Below are 21,579 nucleotides of genomic sequence, written 5' to 3' on the forward strand. Positions count from 1 at the left end.
AAATGGGAAAACTCACAAGAAGATGCTTTTCAAGAATTGAAGAAACGTTTGACTGAAGCACCTGTACTTGTTCTTCCTGATTTCACTAAAACTTTTGAAGTAGAATGTGATGCTAGTGGGATTGGGATAGGAGGAGTTTTAATGCAACAAGGAAAACCTATAGCATATTTTAGTGAAAAATTTGGAGGTGCTCAATTAAATTATTCTGTGTATGACAAAGAATTGTATGCTTTGGTCCGAGCGCTTGAAACATGGCAGCACTACTTATGGCCAAAAGAGTTTGTTATTCATTCTGATCATGAAGCTTTGAAGTATTTGAAAGGGCAAGCCAAACTGAACCGTCGCCATGCCAAATGGGTTGAGTTTATCGAAACATTTCCATACATTGTGAAATATAAGAAAGGTAAAGACAATGTGGTCGATGATGCCTTGTCTCGAAGGAATGTGTTGTTGAATCAACTAGAGGTAAAAGTTTTGGGTCTCGAAAATTTGAAAGAAATGTATAATGATGATCCTGAATTTTCAGAACCATACAAACATTGTAAAGATGGAAAAGGTTGGAAAAAATATCATATACATGATGGATTTTTGTTTAGAGCTAACAAACTTTGTAAACCAAATTCTTCGGTTAGATTGCTTTTATTGCAGGAGTCACATGGAGGAGGTATAACAGGTCGTTTTGGACAAAAGAAGACTTATGAACTGCTCAGTGATCATTTCTATTGGCCCAAGATGAGGAGAGACGTCATCAGATTTGTGGAGCGTTGTGTCACCTGTCACAAAGCTAAGTCAAAACTGAACCCTCATGGTTTATATACTCCTTTACCCGCTCCTAAAAATCCTTGGGAAGACATAAGCATGGATTTTATTTTAGGGCTGCCGATGAGTCAAAAAAAGAGAGATTCTATTTTTGTTGTGGTTGATAGATTTTCAAAAATGGCTCATTTTATTCCATGCAACAAGAGCGATGATGCTTCACATGTTGCCAATTTGTTTTTCAGAGAAATCTTGAGGCTACATGGAGTGCCCAAGACCATCGTATCTGACCGTGATGTGAAGTTTGTGAGCTATTTTTGGAAAACATTGTGGGCAAAGCTTGGGACTAAACTTTTGTTCTCCACCACATGCCACCCCCAAACTGATGGACAAACTGAAGTGGTGAATCGTACATTGTCAATGCTGCTGCGAACAATGGCAAAGAAGAACTTGAAGGATTGGGAGGAATGTTTTCCACACGTGGAGTTTGCTTATAACAAGGCAGTACATTCTACAACTAATTTATGACCCTTCGAAATTGTATATGGGTTCAAACCTATTGCTCCGATAGATTTGTTGCCCCTTCCATTGCAGGAAAGAACCAATATGGAAGCTTCCAAGCGTGCTGCATACATAAAAAAGATACATGAGAAGACCAAGGAAGCAATTGAGCTCAAAGCAGTGTGCAAGGCTGCAAGCATGAACAAGCATAGGAAGAAAGTGTTATTTGAACCGGGGGACTTGGTTTGGATTCACTTGCGCAAGGAGCATTTTCCTGAGCAGCGCAAATCCAAATTGATGCCACGAGGGGATGGTCCATTTCGTGTTCTTGCCAAGATCAATGATAATGCATACAAGATAGGTCTTCCACCAAGCTATGGCGTGAGCAACACGTTCAATGTTGCTGGCCTCTTACCATATACAAGTGAAGACACTTCAGAGTCGAGGATGACTCCTTTTCAAGTGGAGAAGGATGATATGACCACGCCATTAAGCAACACGTTACAACCCCAAAGTCATACTACATCAACTCAAGTACAACCAACATCATCACCAACCCAAGTCTTTGATGGACCAATTACACGTAGCCGAGCTAAGAAGCTACAGCAAGAGGTGCACGAGCTACTTTATGAATTTCAATTAAACACTAATGAGAACTTTATGCTACCTAAGTTGTGTATGTTGATATTACTTAGGTTCACCAAAGAGGAAGGACAAAACATATCAAAGGCGAATCAGCAAGAAGAGCTATGTCCGAGTCAGTCCAGCGCTACAGAACCGTCCAGAAGAAATAGTCATATCTTTTGATTCCCAAAAGCTATGAAGGCCCATAAGTACTTTTTGGAAAGCTCTTGAAGTCTAGTTTCCAATGCTTCTAAGGCCGACTTAATCAAATCTACCAGAAAGGCAGCTTTTGATAATCTAAAAATAGAACCCTTTTGTTCAGCTGTGTGCTAACAAATATTGAGAGTGATCTCTACCCCTTTGCTCTTGTGAATTCCTTTGCGGGATTGCAGAAGCGGTGGCTTCATCCGCTCCCAAGTGGTGCTCCTACTCCCTTCGAGGTCTCCTCGATTGATTATAGGCTGTGTTGGTTTCTTTGAGAGTGTGGTTGGGCGAATCCTCGATTCAGGTTGCCGGTTAAAGACGGTGGTTGGCTTCGAGTTTTATTTGTCAGGTTGCACTAATTATCGCTGCTTGCAGCAAGTTATCTTGGCTTCTTTGAAGCTAGTTATCTGAATGTTGATCCTACGTCGTGAAGATCGGGCATCGTGACGCATCACCCTTCGGCTGAAGCTTCCACGCTAGGTGGGAGATTTTACTCCGAGGTGTGGATGAAGGGCAGCCGTGAGATAGCTGATGAAGTGATTAAAACAATGAAAAAGAATCTCACGACGCTCAAGAAGAAGCTAAACAAGCTGAAGAAGTTGCCGAGCGTGCAAGGCTTATAGGTACCTCTACTGAGGTTTAGCTTCGGAATTCGATTTCAGCTTCAGAATTAACAAACATTTTTTATGATGTAGCCGAACTTTCCCCTCCACCGGAGCCATAAAACCCCGAAGCTGGCCCGGCCATGAAGGAAGCATTGATATGATAAAATCGCTAATGAAGCTATTGATGAAGTTGTCGATAGACTGCTAAATGAAGCCGCTGAGAAGTGCTGAAAGAAGACTAAAACTTTGTATATTTGAGAGCTTAATGCTTGTATATAGCTTTCGTCTTTTGTAAGAACCAAACATCAAGTTTTTGTATGTACGTTAATGTAATGTATTTCTTTGTGATGCATGAAACCTTCGTACGTACCATTTTTGAGCCGTTGGCGAAAAAACACCTTCCCTTCTTTTCATGCTTCACGAAGAAAAAGATTCTCCTTATGTCATTGCTGACGAAAATTAACCTCTTGTGCATAAATATATCTGTCGAAGGCATATCTTGTGCTATAGTATGTTCTTTCATAATCCGGCCAACGTTTTCGAAGGAGCAACTTTTCTTTGTTTCTCCACATCTCTAGTGATACAAAATGATGTATGATGCGATGCTATGCGATATGATATGATGGTATGATGTGAAATGTTATTTGTGCCGAAGGTAAAAAACACACGAATACACACTTAGACTTTGCATCCCCATGGGAACGACTTTGGAGTCTCTTCACCTTTTACTGAGGTAGTATTTCAGCTCTACATGCCCTTAGGAACGACTTTGGAGCTAAGCTCTGCATCCCCTTAGGAACAACTTTGGAGCTTCTTCACCTTTTACTTAGGTGGCATTTAAGCTCTGCATCCCCTTAGGAACGACTTTGGAGCTTCTTCACCTTTGACTTAGGTGGCATTCAAGCTCTGCATTCCCTTAGGAACGGCTTTGGAGCTTTGTGACTTACTCTGCATTCCTTTAGGAATGACTTTGGAGCTTCTTCACCTTTGACTTTGGTGGCATTCAAGCTCTGCATTCCCTTAGGAACGGCTTTGGAGCTTTGTGACTTACTCTGCATTCCTTTAGGAACGACTTTGGAGCTTCTTCACCTTTGACTTTGGTGGCATTCAAGCTCTGCATTCCCTTAGGAACGGCTTTGAAGCTTTGTGACTTACTCTGCATTCCTTTAGGAACGACTTTGGAGGTTTGTGAGCCACTCTCGTTACACTCAATGGTGTAATCATAGCCTTATTACATTGGACTAAATGTTATACCTTCTTGTATTGTCTTTTTTAGAGGAAATTGTAAAAACAAGAATAAGTAAAAATACATTGGACGAAAACACTCTTTTGTGGAAGCCTTATGCCGCCTTCAGTAGATATGCCTCGACTCGGGCACAGTGATGTTGACTATACGAGCTTCGGACTCCTCCCGAAGGTCACACTGTTGTTGAATCTGTCGATGCCCCTCTGGATGTTGATTGTGACTCGGGACAGGCGCCAGTGGTGGTGGTGGTGGCAACTGAGCCCAAGAAGCTTGGGAATGACTTACCGAACCAACAGAGGCCATAGGCTGTTGGTTGCCCACATACTCCGGGATATATGGAGAGTAACACGAAGTAGTATGCAAGACCTGCTTCGGCTGGTTCCGTCGTGCTTCGGCTTCAGCGATTTCCTTCTGCTTCTGGATCATGACTTGGCACGTCCTTGTGGTGTGTCCCTTGTCTTCGCTGCAGAATAAGTAGAACAGTTTCCTGGGTTGATTACCATACCTTCCCCCCAAAGCTTCTCTCCCCTATGCCTCTCGGGGCTGGTGGCCTGTAGGAAGTTTGTTGCATTCCCAAAGACTGCGAGCTGTGCTGGCTGCTCTGAGTATGGTTGGTCTTGTCATCGTTTGTATTAGGATTGTTCTGACGTGGCTAGGGTGGAGTCTTCCTCTGAAGCCCCTAGTCATCTCAGAATACCTATATGCTTCCTCCCTTCTTTGGCGGAAGTCATTGTCAGCTTGGATGTATTCATCCATCTTCTGGAGAAGCTTCTCCAATGTCTGTGGTGGATTTCTTGCAAAATATTGTGTTGTGGGTCCTGGTCGGAGCCCCTTGATCATGGCCTCAATGAAAATCTCATTGGGCACTGTAGGCGCTTGAGCTCTCAGTCGCAAGAACCTTCGGACGTACGCTTGCAGGTACTCCTCATGGTCCTGTGTGCATTGGAACAGGGCTTGGGTAGTGACTGGCTTCGTCTGGAAGCCCTGGAAACTGGTGACTAGCATGTCCTTCAACTTCTACCACGATGTGATTGTCACTGGCCGAAGAGAGGAATACCATGTCTGAGCCACACTTCTAACGCCATGACAACAGTATTGCCCCCATACGAGGATATTGTTGCCTCGTAGCTCATCAGGAACTGCTTTGGATCTGAATGCCCATCGTACATAGGGAGCTGAGGCGGCTTGTAATATGGTGGCCACGGGGTAGCCTGCAACTCTGCTGCCAAAGGAGAAGTGTCATCAAAAGCAAAGTTACCATGGTGAAAGTCGCCATACCATTCATCTTCATTGATTGGGCTCTCTTGACGAAGCTCCATGTGTTGGGGCCTTCGGTCTTGGTCATCCTGAGTGAGATGATGCATTTCCTCAGCTGCTTCATCAATCTTCCTCTGAAGGTCAGCTAGCTGAAGCATCTTTTCCTTCTTCCTTTGTACTTGCTGATGAATGGCTTCTAGATCCCTGATCTCCTAATCCAACTCCTCCTGAGGTGTTGGGCTGGTAGCCTTCCTCTTATGGCTCCTAGCATCTCGCAGGGAGAGTGTCTCCTGGTTTGTGTCCAGTGGTTGTAGAGCAGCCCCTGGCGTTGTTGTCTTCTTCGGTGGCATGGTGAAGCTGAATGCTTGCCGAAGGTCGTCGTTTGAGTTCCCCAGAGGTGGGCGCCAATGTTGGTCACTTGTTCTCAAATGATGTGAGTCAAGAACAACGCAACACAGTTGTTAAGCATTAAGGACCTTCGTCCTTCGAAGCATTATCTCCTCTTAGAGATAATGATCTTCGGCCGAAGGTCATGAAGAACGTGTCTTCATCATTTCATAGATAAATAGGAATACACGAAGATGATAAATATAATTCAATGATTCATTCATATTTGTATTCCATAAAACACACATCAATATTAACAGAATTAATATTACATGATACCTTCAGCTTGCTCGAAGGTATGGATGCGAGAGAGTGATTACAATCCAGCGTGAACAATACGACGTTACTGTTCATCTATTTATAGGCACGGGACGCGGCCCCGGTAAAATTACATCCATGTCCCTTACATTCATCTATTATCATAACATAGAATATCAAGGACTGAATAGTCTTTGCCCCTTTTTAGTCATCATCATACTTGATCTTCGTCATCACATCAAAACTGACGCTCTTTGGCTACAGCTTCGTCGTCCATTCTTATTACCTTCGAGCTACATGTTTACCCTGTTATAAGAGAAACCCTTCATCCCAAAGCCGAAGCCCCCCCCCTATAATAATCCATATCATACTGAAAACATATGGTCAATCACGTTTTTTGAGGACCTTCGGAGGAAGAAGGCCCCCAACAGTTCCGATCTCTGGCTTCGTGATGTCGTGGCATGTTCCGGTGCCTATTTCTCCGTCGCCGAGCATCACGCTGGGAAGGTTCGTCCCCCTGCATGGTGGGTTCATCGTCAGAGATGGGCAATGACTCCAATCTCCCCTGAATGAAGAGGATGTCGGGGTAGAAAGGAGCAAGTACGGCGGTGCGCTTCTTCTCATCCTCCTTTGAGGGCGAAGGTGTTGAGAGGATTGCTCGTTGTGTTTTCCTTCCCCAGTATGGGAAATTCACTTCCCTTCTCTGAGTGATATGTGTCCACTCATTAGTGGGCGAGGTGGACAACGGAGTTCTCCCGGCTAGAGAGGCCTCAGTCGACTGGCTTTCCATCCTCTGGGGGTTTTTGAGCTTCAACTTGCGCGGGGCCATGCCCTCCCGAGCTGTGAGCAGGGGCATGGCTCGCGGTTTCACTCCAACTTCCCGCGGAATTCCTGAGGAAGGTTTCTTCTTGGGTGGAGCTGCTATGCGGTGCAGAGTTCCCTCTATGTTCGCTATGCACGAGATGGCCCCGAAGCAGAAAATAGCTCCCGGACTGAAGGTGATCTTGCTCTTGAAGATGATGGCCATGGAGTTAGCATTGATCGATGACACACCCCCTACCTGGCGTGCCAGCTATCGGTGTTTAGTGTTCGACCGCACAACTAGGGGTACCCTCGTGGTGCTTTTGAGTAGGATGGTGTCATGGATTGTAACTCGATGGTTCATGTCGGGGGCATGAGAAAGAGAGAGTCGAGTGAGTTTCAACAGGTTCAGACCGCTTGAGGAGCGTAATACCGTACTTCCTGGGATGACTTGGCATGTGGGAGGTGTTACAAGTGGTATCTACCGGATGGTGAGGTGCTAATGCGATGAAAGTGATGGGGATCCCCCTAGGCCTTATATACACGACCGTAGGGCGCTTCCCGTGTACACGCTGATCACACTCTTCCAGCTTATCTCCTAGCTAATAGTGAATAGACTTTGCTATCCCGAGGAAAACCCGGCACCTCCGCTCCGAGATATCTCTGGCGTTTGAGGATGTCGGGCGCAGGAAAAGCGAACAGCTTCAACGGGATCACGCCCAAGCCACAAGTAATCCGGGCGTGGGCCTGTCGCCTTCCTGGGTCGGCCCATTTCCGTCGTTCTCTTTGCCCGGCCCACGATGTGGTGTCCCTGCGGGGCGACTAGCATGTGGCCCCAAGCAGAGTTTTCGCCCCCGAGTGGACCTAGGGGACATTTGTCCCCTACAGGTAGACCACTGGTTAACATTCCAAGACTGTGCATGCATGAAGCATTGTCAAATTCTCCACAGTAGTTAGGGCTAAAAATATTGTTATGAGTTGATGGCTAGAAAAAACTCATATCCATCTTCGACAACCTGAATTTCAACAATGCAAAAGCATAAGTAAACTATTGATACACTTTGTAGTTTATAAAAGAATAAGTAGGTCACATCTTTAAGAACATAGGAACCTGATGTGCTTGGCATATAAGGTCCAAATGTGAATGAAACACCTCGATCATTGATGGCCTAGCCTATTGCTTCATTGGAAGGATCATACCAAAGATTATCACAAAGCAAACCAATATCAGGCAACATGTCTTAAAACCACTGTAACATGCAGTGCTCATTCTAAGTTTAGAATTAATATGTCCTTGTTTTGGAAGTACAAAATGTCTCACAACCACAAGATGAAACAAACTATTAGACATCACAATCAGATCTTGCTGGATTACAACAAGACACAATTATATATTCATGAGTTGTCCCCCAAGGCAAGTCACGGTGGCCATCTAGACCATCTTAATGCCCACGGTAAACAATAGCAGAGTCCTGCAAGTAACTAAATGACATGGCATAAGGAGCACATTATTACACCAAAATGATGACCTCATGGTCGTATAACTGGACTAAAACTGAACAATTAGCAGAGTAAAATATAGCACATACATGATTCTTTGGTAAACTATACAGGTTATACGAATACTATATCTGAGATATATCACCCCTGCATATTGTAGGTGTACTTTTAGTAAAAACAAAGTTGATGGCTGACACTGAATCGAAATGGCAGCACAACTATGGACATTGTTAGCTGCTAATGACGACTATGAACAGACTGAAAAGCAGTGGACAGACTGAATCCATAAGTGTAGAATGAGTTAGCTGTTGTTACCTACAAATTTGTAAGCTGCTACAAATGTGTAAGGTGCTTGTGAAGTACTTTTCAGCATTAAACATTGAAAAGAAAAATAGAAATACTATCATAAACCATATTAATCACTGCACACCTAAAATTTTACGTGTTTCCACACTGTTGGAGAACGCGTCCATTTTAAATCAAAGTGGCCTTGAACATGGTAGTCCACTAACAATGAGAGGATTATATTCAAATGGAGCAGCTACTGACATGAATGGGTGGACATCAACATTTCAATCAGAAGTATGGATACTGACTATTTGACATGACTTACTCTTTATGCCTAATTTACCATCTTGAAAGCTTAGGTCAGGTTTTCTCAAACTGATGTTTAGTCAACTGTAGATGCTTACATTCTTCATACTTCTTGGCACCTATGCTAACTCACTAACTATAATACAATCCCTTGTGCACAAGAGTAGCTAGATGTGTCATCGACACTCTTTTCAGCATAATCCTATACTTATTCGGATCCATCAAACTGTACCTAAGGTAGCTCCTCTGGACTCATTGTCAAGAAAACAATGAAGGTCGATATCCCAGTAGACAAAAATCCGAAAGTAAGTGTGCCATTTCTCAAATTGGTTTACTCTTGAATTGCTACATCTTTATCAATTTGGTGAAGTTGAATCTAATTATCCACAAAGGACAACATGAATCGGAACGTTTCAAGGCAAGTAGCATCAGTACACACCTGAAACGAAAAGGTTTTCTTGGGTAGATTCTCCTTGGCAAGGATTTCTCCTCCTTCCTCAGCTCCTTATTTAGCTTCTCCAAAGTCCACTGCCACACATGATTGTCGCTTGAGAGAGAAGAAACAATTCTGAAGCTTCATCCGCCCAGCCCCTGCCCTTGCTCCTCCTTATTTGCCGTCGGTGGCGGGGCATAACGGGGGATGGTTGTTGTCATTAATATGGATAAGGATGGCTTGCTTCTTGTGTGGCATTCCACTCCATCTGCGTCCGCTTGCTCTTGCATGGAGGGGGAGGCGAGACGCATAGGCACAGGAGCAAATGGAGCGGCATGCAGCTGGCTGTGTGTGGAGTGGACGAGCGGGAAACATCCATGGAGGGGAGGCGGTTCCGCCATGCGCGGCATGCGGCAAGACGCACAGGCACGAAGTGCACGAGCGGGGGCATGGTTGTGCAAGAGTCTATACTATTAACTTAATAGATAGTAGAGATTGTAGTTAATATTCTTTTATTACATGTGTGTTGCACGTGCATTTCCACTAGTTCTAGTAATTTCCTATATATTAAAGTGGGGCGCAAAGGTCCCATCTGGTGCGTCCACGTCATTTGTGTTTTCTCGGCCCTACAATCGTCCTTCAACGTCTTTGATTTAAGTGTGTCTCCATGGGAACCTTTCGGATGAAGCTCACACCTTTTTCAGCCACTCCCTCGAAACGCGAGCGTCGCTACGCGCCTCGCAGCCCTCCTCATCGGTGACTCCGGCCCCCACGAGGGCGGCTTGCCGTTTCTCGCCGCGCGCACCATTGCCGAGGTTCGTGACGCTGTGTCCCAATGGTATATTTGCTTGGCGCGCCACGCGGCCATCGATGCGCTCCATGACAGCCTCCTCGCCATCGGCTGCGTGGAACTCACCGAGGATGCTGGTTGCTTGCTGCTAGGGATGGACAGATTTGGGCACGAGAGAGAGTCTAGGCTGAAGCTTGAAGGAGGAGGGCGAGCATGGCAGTGGCGGCTGTGGCGCTGTGGAGTACTATCAGTTCAAAGGCTCCTTTCTCCTTTTGCCCCCTAAGCCATTGGTATGTCTCCCCTCCTCATCCTTGTCGTCTCCGTCTACATCTACGTCCTTCTCGCTTCACTCCCAATTCCCACCCAAGCGAACGGTCGTAGCACCGTGGCACTGGCTGAGAGAGACCACTGTTGGGGGGCCTTCGTCTTTCGAAGGTTTTCAAAAACACGATCAATCATTTGTTATCACCATATTACTAAGTGTTACAGGAGCTTTGGAATCAGAATAGCTTCGGCGCAGAATGGTGGAAGCGCAACGAAGTTAGCTTCGTCACAACGACGCGGGAAGACGATACAAGGAGAAGATGTTATCCAAGTTGCTAGGAGCAAATGACAATGTTGCCCATGTGATATTTGTAAAATTTGTGTGTAATTTATGAAGGCATGAATATAATATCGTACACAGTTGTACGACTCCCTATAAATAGATGAACAGTGCCCTGTATAAATACCTTTTTTGGTGGACAGTACAATTGCTCTATAATTCTCTCTACAATTGTCGAAGGTACAATTGTAAAGTTAATTTAAGTTAAGAGAAATATATCATGAAGATATCTTGATCGAGTTACTATGTCTAAACTCTTTTATATTCCTTCTACGTTCATGTATTCACTTAATAATTACCTTCATTGTCGAAGGAGTTACCTTGAAGGGTTAACTACTTCGTGTTGAAGGTTATCTATTCTTTTAATAGTGTGTTGCCTTGTTTCTTGATTGTGTTTAGCGATCAAAAACAAGTGTGCAACATTGGCGCCCACCTCTAATGAACTCAACGACTACCTTCATCAAGAGAACTCTGCAAGCACCTTCGTCATGCCCCCGAAGAAGACAGCGGTGCCAGGGGCTGTTCTTGCTCCCCTAGACACCAATCGACATGGGATCCTTCTAAGGGAGGCCCGAATCCAGAAGAGGAAAGTTACTAGCCCAACAGTACAAGACGAGGAGCTAGACCAAGAAATCAGCAATCTAGAAGCTATTGATCAACAGGTGGAAAAAGGGAAATGGTGCTTCGGCTGGCTGAGCTTCAGAAGAAGATTGACAAAGCAGCCGAGGAAATGCGACATATTGCGCAAGACACTGAGCAAGGGAACAAACCACAACAAAGAGACCTTCGTCAAGAAGGCCTCAGCCATGATGACATGTGGTATGATGATTTTCACCATGATAACATTGCTTTTGATGATGCTTTCCCCCTAGCTACAGAGTTGCAGGCTGTCCCATGGCCACTATCGTACAAGCCACCTCAATTACCCATGTACGATGGTCACTCAAACCCAAAGCAGTTTCTAATGAGTTACGAAGCGACCATATCTTCATATGGTGGCAACACGGCTGTCATGGCAGTGAGAAGTGTTGCTCAAACTTGGTATTCTTCTCTCAGGATGGAACAATCACATCATGGCAGAAGTTGAAGGATATGCTGCTCACTAGCTTTCAGGAATTTCAGATGACGCCAGTGACTGCTCAAGCTCTATTCCAGTGCACATATGTCACACCCGTTTCCGAAAGGCAGAGCCGGGTGCATCGCATATGTGTGTCAGGATCTATTTCCACACATATGTTGACGTCACAAGTGTAATATATCAAAAGAACAATGCATAAAAGCGTAAATAACGATTATATTAACATATTACACTTCGAACAGACATAATGTCTTAACCTTTATTCATCAAAGTACAGCGAAACATGGACATCCATCCACAGGAAGATGACCGGGGGTATCACTAGACTAGCATCCATGGAGTTCAGCATCATAACTCCATCTGCAACTTCTGATCAAAATTAAGCAAGGGTGAGTTCACTTATGGTCGGGGCTCAGCAAGTGGGGGGAAAACTAATGCAAGTTTAACAAGGTGAGGCTAAGGTTGAGCAGTAAGCATTTTAGTTGGTCAACATTTTATTAACAACACATGTCTTACTAATAAGTGTGAATCCCAAGTATTCCCATTAAACAAAGGTATAAGAGTATATCAACAACACTTAAGTGAAACCACTTAAGCAAACCATTGGCAGATCATCGGATCTCGATTTATTTCCATCTTCAAGTTCAATTATCATGTGAGGAGTCTAGGCTGCTCTTAACCGTGACAACGGCTGATATATCAGTTTTACACTCTGCAGAGGTGGCGCATCTTTACCCATGAGTCGCGATTCCCTTCTAGCCCAGGTTAGCTAGACCCGTATTCACTTCCGAGGTGAATGGCCAGGGTCTCACTGCGAGGCTTCTCCCTAGAGTCCTCATTACGCAAATGCTGGAAATGGTCAACTGCATAAGGTACACCTACCGTAACCAACTTATAGTACAGACTACAGGGTAAAGCTTTGGGAACTATGCCCGTATCCAATCTGCTTGAGCCGGAACTATAAGAGCTTGCCAGATGCCCCCGTTCCGGTCGACCACGACTAGCACCCAACATAAGACTTCCCTAGTTATTTAGCCAAGACCAGAGCCATGATAGTTCTCATGGTAGCACTGTTTTCCTGGGTGGTCACTCCATGTTCCAATTAATATGCAATAATCTTGTTTAACCATCGGGTTAATAACAATAATGTAAACTTACCATTTGGAACATTAGTATCATAAACAGGAGTGACTGCATAAATTTTAAGTTGTAGCAATAGCATAGCTACTTGTTTAGATCATAATCCCAGGTTAAACAAGGAGTAAGGTTGGAAAGGTTAGGGGTATCTAAATAGTTAACCGATCAAATTATGCATATTTATATCCAAGAATAAGCTTTATTAAATGTATTGTTTGGGATCAAAGAGAGTATGCAGAGGGAGAAGTCCACTTGCCTTGCTTATAGAAAACTTGAGATTCTTCCACACAATAGATCTTGATTCTCAACTACTGGATCAATCTCTAAACATCACACAAACAAACAGGAACAAACAAACACCACTCAATAGCATACAACATTCATCACATGCCAAGCTAAAAGAAGGCATAACGAAAAGAGCATTTGCTTTTCAAAAACATCACAAACAAGGGTTATAATAAAAGACGCTCTTTTGCAAAAGGTTTGGTTCATATTTTATAAAACAAGACTTAAGCTTGAAAATATCTTAATTATAAATTTATAACCATTAGGTGAACCAATTTAATCTTTTTAGAAAAGTTATATAGAATAACTAAGGCTATGGGCTAAAGGATTATACAAAACATTTATTTATGAAGCATTACAAAATACATTATTAAACATTGTTAAACCTTTTTAGAAGATATATATGTTATATATCTAAGGTTGATGAGTTATGAAACACATTATTAAACTTTATTGAAAAGTTAAATTATGGTCTAAATACATTTTAATGCAAAGATAAGAACAAATAACCTTCTTTTATTTTCATTTGAAATCAAAACTACAAACTTTATATTTCTACAAGGTGAACTTATCATTCTAAATACAATAAATACTAATGTTTGTTTTCACACTTTTAGAGCACACTAATGCACTATTAGCATGGATGAACATTATACATGTATCTACACATGTATAAAACTAAATAATTTTATAATGAAAGACAATTAACTAATTCGATCATCTTTCATTTATTGAGAAAATATGTGGGCTATGGCTTATGAAGAAAACTATATATATAAACTTCATTATTTTATTTACCAACCACATGAACACTAATTATATCACTTTTAATATATTTAGAAAACTATACGACAAATTTAGTATTGCGAAGCATATAATATATCTTATTTAAGAAAAACTTGAGTATAAATCTAAAGCTCATTTTATGTGAAAAGATAATTATATATATAATTATCTTTTATTGTTATTAAGAAACGTCTGGTCTATATATTCTTTTAAGTTTCTATTTAATACAGCTATACTTAAACATCTATAATGAACCTTGTTAAATATGATATCTATTAAAAGGTCAATTTAACTAGAAACAAATTACTTACTTCTTTAGTAAGAAACCTATGTTTACCAATATAACTATCAATTTCTTTATTAGAAAAGTATAAGTGCCTAGTTAAGTCATTTTAACATTATTATAAATTCTACTCTTTCGGTTTTCTCCTTTCTTTTCTAAATAGAATTTATACGTATAACTAAAAATTGTTCATTTATAATTCTTCTGCCATTAATATTCTAAGAATTAATTGTAAATTACTAAATGAGACTTTTAATAACATATTCATGGTTATTACGACATAGATAAATATCTTATTAATTCTAAGTAATTAAGTGTTATACTTATCAATACTTTTATTATGACTAGTAACATCTATATTTTCATCTGACCGGAAATACGTGGCTTTGTGCCTATTTCAATTTCTTCATGTCAATAAGTTTACACTTTAAAATCGCCAAATCGCATCAATATTACAACAATAATTCACAAGATCCATAAATTAATTCAAAACATGATTTAGAAAATAAATCAACATTTGGGGTTGTCCAATTTATAGAGGAGGAGAGGGAGAGAGAGGAAAGGGCGTCGGGGTCTTCAAGGCTGTTGATGGCGTTCATGGAGGAGAGGGGGTAATGGGGGAAACAGCGGCATTGAACTCCAATAACGCAGGGGAAACGGATGCTGCGGGGTCGCTTGGTGTCGCGGCGTTGGGCGGCTTCTGGTCCGGCTGGGGCTGGGCGCGTTCGGTCGGGGTCGCGCGGCAAGGCGCTTGCGGTGGCTCGGATGGGAAGGACGTCGGGCGCCTGGGCTGCTCAGGTGCGTGGGCCTGGCGCGGCGTCCTGGGCGTCGGGCGCGCGGTGTGGAGCTCGGGGAAGAGTTTCTGGCGGCACGGTCGGGTCTGCGTCCGGGCGCGGGCGTGTGGCGGCCGACCGGGTGTCGCGCCTGGGCGCGGTGCGCAGGGGCTTCGGTCGGATCCTGGCGGTGCGGGGTGAGAGCAGAGGGAAGAGAGGAGAGAGGAAGAGAGCAGGTGTCGGGGGCTATAGGGAGCAGGGGGCGGCGGCTAGGTCAATGGGGCGTGCGGCTCCACTACATGGGCCTAATGGGCCAAGTGTTAGGTTAGGGTTTAGTTAGTTTTTCTTTTTTCTATTTCCTTTTTTGTAAATTCGAAAACATATTTTAAATAACCCTAAAATTCATAATAATAAAACCATAATTATTTTTAAATAAAATATTTATTTTCGGACTAATTATTATATTATTTATTTGGATTTTCAATTAAGAAGAAATGCTATTAAATATTCAAAAATCAATTATGAGAAATCAAAAATCATTTCAAATGCAAATCAATAACAAACACTTAAAAGAAAATTAATTACCATAAATACCATTAATAACTAAATGCATTATTTTTGTTTTATGATTTTTATAGTGTTACAAATCTACCCCTCTTAAGAAGAATCTCGTCCTCGAGATTAAGGAAGGCTAGCACGAAAGCAAAGGAGATACATGGTTATTTGTAGGTTCTTAGTTCACATTGAACTCTTCCAATATCAAGGAACTTCCTTACTTCTTTGCTCCGCAATGAATACTAATCAAGCGACCTTCATCGTCGTACTTATAAAATGGTTGGTCTTCTGAATTATCGCTTAGGTTATGCTTGGCAGCTTTCTTCTTTAGTCAGTCTAGACGCTTCTTGCGGCATTCGCGAATAATATGTCCTTCGTTTTTGCAGTAGTAACAAGCACCTCTTGCTTTGAGTTCTTTGCGAGTCAACTTTGCTTGGCCAATAGGGGGTGAGGGTTGACTGGGTGTCTGTATCTCATATAGTTGAGCCTAACTTGATTCTTCTGTTTGGGTATCCATGTGTTTTGTGGCTTTTGCTTGTGGTTGGGGTGGACTAATCATGTATCCAAACATTTTTCTATTCCTTTTGTTGTTCTTCATTCCATTCATTGAATATCTCTGTGACTCATTTTTCTCATTCATAGTTGTTAAGGTAGGAATATTGTTGTTGGCACTATTTACTTCATTTCCATTGGGGTTCATCATCTAGTAGGAGGGTAAAAGAGTTAGTGAGACAGACTGCATAAAAGGCTTGTATGACATTAAGATAAAGTGCTGACACAACTTTTTGATTTCCAAGATAAGATTAATTAAGGAACAAGGATGGTTTCAGATTTCTCCTAGCTCCATCATACTTTGAGAGTTTACAGGTGTTATAATCCTTAACAGAGATCTTTTGAACTTTATAGACTTCAGAGCATGATATCCAAATCATCTTTCTGATCCAAGAGTATTTCTTTGAGCACAAATTGAGAGAAGGACTTGAGCAGGACTTTAGGGCAACTAGAGTAGAGCATCACATTGTTTGCATACAGTAGATGACACCACACTTATTCTCTTTATAAAGGGGCAAAGCACAATAGTGCAAGAGATTCTCCAAATTTATTCATATATCACTTAGCACAATTACAAATCTTGAAAGGGGCAACACCTTGACATTTTTTTCTTCATGAGACATACTCCTTCTAGCTAAATGATATATTATTCTTCCTTGTCAGATGCATCAATCAGAGCTGGAGGTCGATTGTCTTCAACTACTATTCTTTCTCCAGATGGGGTTTCCAAACACATGGTTCTCTCAGTAGGTTGGATTACTGCCTTAGTTCTTTGTAACCAATTATTTCCAAGAATCACATCCTTTCCCACTGATTCTATCACTATAAGATCGGCTAGAAAATCTATCCCATTGATTTTAACACTTACATTTGGACATATGTAGTTTACTGACATTTCTCTTTCGGTGCACTGATGGTCATCCTTGATTTCAAGGGACACTTAAAGATATCATACTTTGTTGCAAACTGGGCACTGATAAAGGAATGTGTTGTACGAGGATCATACAACATGGTGGCGGTAGTTGTGTGAATGACTAGTGTTCCAAAAATTACTGCATTTTCATATGGAATGGTTCTTGTCACTGCATAACTTATCCTTCCTATGGACTTTTTCCGTTGTTTATTCTTTGTTGATGCATGAGTTTGAGGGTGTTGTCTTTTCTTTTGGACCTTATTGATCTCCACATCCTTCTTAGGACAACTATTAAGAAGGTGGCCGGTATCACCATAGCCAAAGCAAGCATGACTTGATAAGTTACATGGTGGAGTTGTCTTTACGGTGTTGGTAGAAGTTTCTGGGCATATTTGTTCACATTCCATGTCTGAAGACTGAGATAGCTTCATCTCGGAGGTGATCTGTAGTGAACTCTTCTCAGGACAGTTATGGAAGAAATGACCTTCACGTCCACATTGATAGCAAGCTTTTCTTGAAGTTATTTCTTGACCTTTTCCATGTTTTCCTTTTTGTTTCTTGGTCCTAATGCGACGACGAGGCTGAAACTATGTGCAAGAGTAATTGTTCATCCATCAATGTAACACTCATGTGTTTCTTCTTGGGGCCGGGCATCCTTATGATGTTTATTTTTTGGAATGCTTTGCAATTCATCAACTGACAGTGCATTAGGTATGAGAGAATCTGTTATTAGTTGTTCTTGGGGAGACATTTTTCTGTTTATGCCAGAAAATAAAATCTGGTTCTTCTATTTTATAGTTTCACTTTCGTTTGTACTGATCTGGCGACAAGGAATTCCATAGTACTCACAACAACAACATGTTCCAAGGTCACTTGTCTGTTGGTTTGGTTGTGCATCCTTTTGTGTCTTGGATGTATGTTCATCAGTTGTTTTATTTATAGTGTTGTTTTGACTTGCCAACACGCCGCATTCTTTGCATTTAGTGACATCACTTGTAGTTGACATTCCAAGGTCTGACATCTGTATGGGTATGGAAGAATGGAAGGGACGACAGGGTTGAGCAAAGACAGATTATAGAGAGCAGAGAAGACCCATCTATCTAAGGTTTTACCTAGCTAATTGATGTCATTGTGGACAAAAGTCACACAATACACCAGCAATCATTGCAAAGAAGCAAATCAATCATGAACACAAGGGACAATGAATTCAAACATACCAGCACAACACAATCCAACTCTACTCCTTCAACCAAAACAAACGGTGAGACAAGGTTTGGAATAAGAAAGATATTATAACATCAAGGAGTTGGGTAAGAATTATCAAGGAGTTAGACAAGACATATTTGTTGGTGGCCAAGAGTGAAATAAGATAACCATGAACCATTAATCGTGAAGTGAGTTAGGGAGAAAGTATTATCAAGGGGAAAAGTAGAGAGGCAAAGGTTTAATATATATCAAGGTAGATATTGCGCAAGGGGGGCAATACAATGGCACGAAAGCAAAAGTATAAGAAGTCAAGGGTTATATAGCAATATTAGGGATTAGAAAACCACTTATAAAATAATATAATATCGCCATTACCGATCTAGTCAAAAATCTTAATACTAAACAACAATCCTATCAACCTAACTAAGAAATCAAATAATAGATCCAGGGGATCCATAACAAAACTTCTTGCGGAGTGGGAATAAGACAGATAATAGGGCATCGTCGATAGCTTCGAAAGGGTTTCTTTTGGCAATCTTCGCTTCAAGTTCCATAATCCTAGCTTGATCATCTTGCAATGCTTCTCATTAGAACCTTCTGATAGACGAAGAATCAGACAAGAAGGGTTGAAGATAAAAGTGACGAGTTTTGATATAAAGTAAGTTTTTATGGAGATAATTAAGTCAAGTTTTGAACGACTTACTGGGCTTTCCATTTCTAACTAACCTAGCGACCTACGGTCACATTGATACCACTTCTGTCACACCCGTTTCTGAAAGGCAGAGCCGGGTGCATCGCATATGTGTGCCAGGATCTATTTCCACACATATGTTGACGTCACAAGTGTAATATATCAAAAGAACAATGCATAAAAGTGTAAATAACGATTATATTAACATATTACACTTCGAATAGACATAATGTCTTAACCTTTATTCATCAAAGTACAGCAAAATATGGACATCCATCCACAGGAAGATGATCGGGGTATCACTAGACTAGCATCCATGGAGTTCAGCATCATAACTTCATCTGCAACTTCTAATCAAAATTAAGCAAGGGTGAGCTCACTTATTATCGGCGTTTCGAGACCGGGGGGTCCCTAAGCTGACGAGTGAGTGTGCTGCGTGCCCCAGCCCAAATGGGTCGAGCGCGTGGGCGAGCGCGAAGGGGGGAGAGGCGAGGTGGCCGGAGACGGGCGTGAGAGAGGTGGAAGTCCCGCGGCCTTCGTGTTCGTCCCGCGCCCAGGTCGGGTGCGCTTGCAGTAGGGGGGTTACAAGCGTCCACGCGGGTGAGGGAAGCGAGCGGCCCCAAGGGAGCGCCTGTCTCGTCCTCGTCCCCGCGCGGCCAACCTCCTCTGAGAAGGCCCTGGTCCTTCCTTTTATAGGCGTAAGGAGAGGATCCAGGTGTACAATGGGGGTGTAGCAGAGTGCTACGTGTCTAGCGGGGAGAGAGCTAGCGCCCTAAGTACATGCCAATGTGGCAGCCGGAGAGATCTTGGCACCCTGCTGGCGTGATGTCGTGGCTGTCGGAGGAGCAACGGAGCCTGGCGGAGGGACAGCTGTCGGGGCGGTCGAGTCCTTGCTGACGTCCCCCTGCTTCCGTAAGAGAGCTGAGAGCCGCCGTCGTCACAGAGCTTGTGGGGCGCCATCATTGCCTATCTGGCGGAGCTAGCCAGACGGGACACCAGTCTTGTTCTCTGTGACCCGAGTCGGTTTGGGGTAGGATGATGATGGCGCTCCCTGTTGATGTGGCGGGCCTGCGTCCGAGGTCGGGCGACGTGGGGGCTCCTCCGAAGCTGAGGTCGAGTCTGTCTTCTGTTGCCGAGGCCGAGCCTGAGCCCCTGGGTCGGGCGAGGCGGAGATTGTTCGGCAGAGGCCAGGGCGGAGTCCGAGCCCTGGGGTCGGGCGAAGCGGAGTTCGTCGTCTTCTGGGTCTTAGCCCGAGTCCGAGCCCTGGGGTCGGGCGGAGCGGAGTTCGCCGTCTTCCGGGTCTTAGCCCGAGTCCGAGCCCTGGGGTCGGGCGGAACGTAGTTCGCCGTCTTCCGGGTCTTAGCCCGAGTCCGAGCCCTGGGGTCAGGCGGAACGTAGTTCGCCGTCTTCCGGGTCTTAGCCCGAGTCCGAGCCCTGGGGTCGGGCGGAGCGGAGTTCGCCGTCTTCCGGGTCTTAGCCCGAGTCCGAGCCCTGGGGTCGGGCGGAGCGGAGTTCGCCGTCTTCCGGGTCTTAGCCCGAGTCCGAGCCCTGGGGTCGGGCGGAGCGGAGTTTCCTATGGCGCCTCTGGCGAGGCCTGACTGCCTGTCAGACTCACTCTGTCGAGTGGCACTGCAGTCGGAGTGGCGCAGGCGGCGCTGTCCTTCTGTTAGACCGGTCAGTGGAGCGGCGGAGTGACGGCGGTCACTTCGGCTCTGCCGGGGGGCGCGCGTCAGGATAGAGGTGTCAGGCCACCTTTGCGTTAAATGCTCCTGCAACTTGGTCAGTCGGTGCGGCGATTTAGTCAGGGTTGCTTCTAAGCGAAGCCAAGGCCTCGGGCGAGCCGGAGATGTGTCCGCCGTTAAAAGGGGGGGCCTCGGGCGAGACGGAAGTCCCTCGAGGTCGGCTGCCCGAGTCCGAGGCTAGGCTCGGGTGAAGCGTGATCGAGCCACTCGTACGGACTGACCCCTGACTTAATCGCACCCATCAGGCCTCTGCAACTTTATGCTGATGGGGGTTACCAGCTGAGAATTAGGCGTCTTGAGGGTACCCCTAATTATGGTCCCCGACAGTAGCCCCCGAGCCTCGAAGGGAGTGTTAGCACTCGCTTGGAGGCTTTCGTCGCACTTTTTTGCAAGGGGGACCAGCCTTTCTCGGTTGCATTTTGTTCCGGTGGGTGCGCGCGAGCGCACCCGCCGGGTGTAGCCCCCGAGGCCTCGGAGGAGTGGTTTCACTCCTTCGAGGTCTTAATGCCTTGCGTAACGCTTCGGCTGGTCTGGTCGTCCCCTCATGCGAACTGGCCGTAGCCCGGGTGCACGGTCGGGGCCCAAGCTCTCGGGCTGGTATGTTGACGCTGTCAACGGTTCGGCCGGAGCCGGGTTTGCGAGAGCAGCCCCCGAGCCTCCGCACAGGGCGAGAGGACGATCAGGGACAGACTCGACTTTTTACATACGCCCCTACGTCGCCTTTCCGCAAGGAGGATGGGTGGAGTGCGCCATGTTACCCTCGATGGGCACCGAACATGGTGTCTCCAGTGAGCTGCAAGCGGGTAATCCGAGTGGACGTCCGTGCCCCGTTCGTTGGGGGTCGGCTAGGGGCCCAGAGGCACGCCCAAAAGTACCTGCGGGTGATCTGCCGGACCCGGTCCCCTGGCGACGGGGTCCGAGGGCTCGATGCCTCCCTCCGATGGGATTCCGTTACAAGATCGCTCCCGCTGGTCTCGGAAATGTCCTAGGGTACCTCGGGAGCGCAGCCCGAGCCTTG

Source organism: Zea mays, chromosome 2 (genome assembly GCF_902167145.1).
Source record: "Zea mays cultivar B73 chromosome 2, Zm-B73-REFERENCE-NAM-5.0, whole genome shotgun sequence".
In the NCBI taxonomy this organism is placed as follows: domain Eukaryota; kingdom Viridiplantae; phylum Streptophyta; class Magnoliopsida; order Poales; family Poaceae; genus Zea; species Zea mays.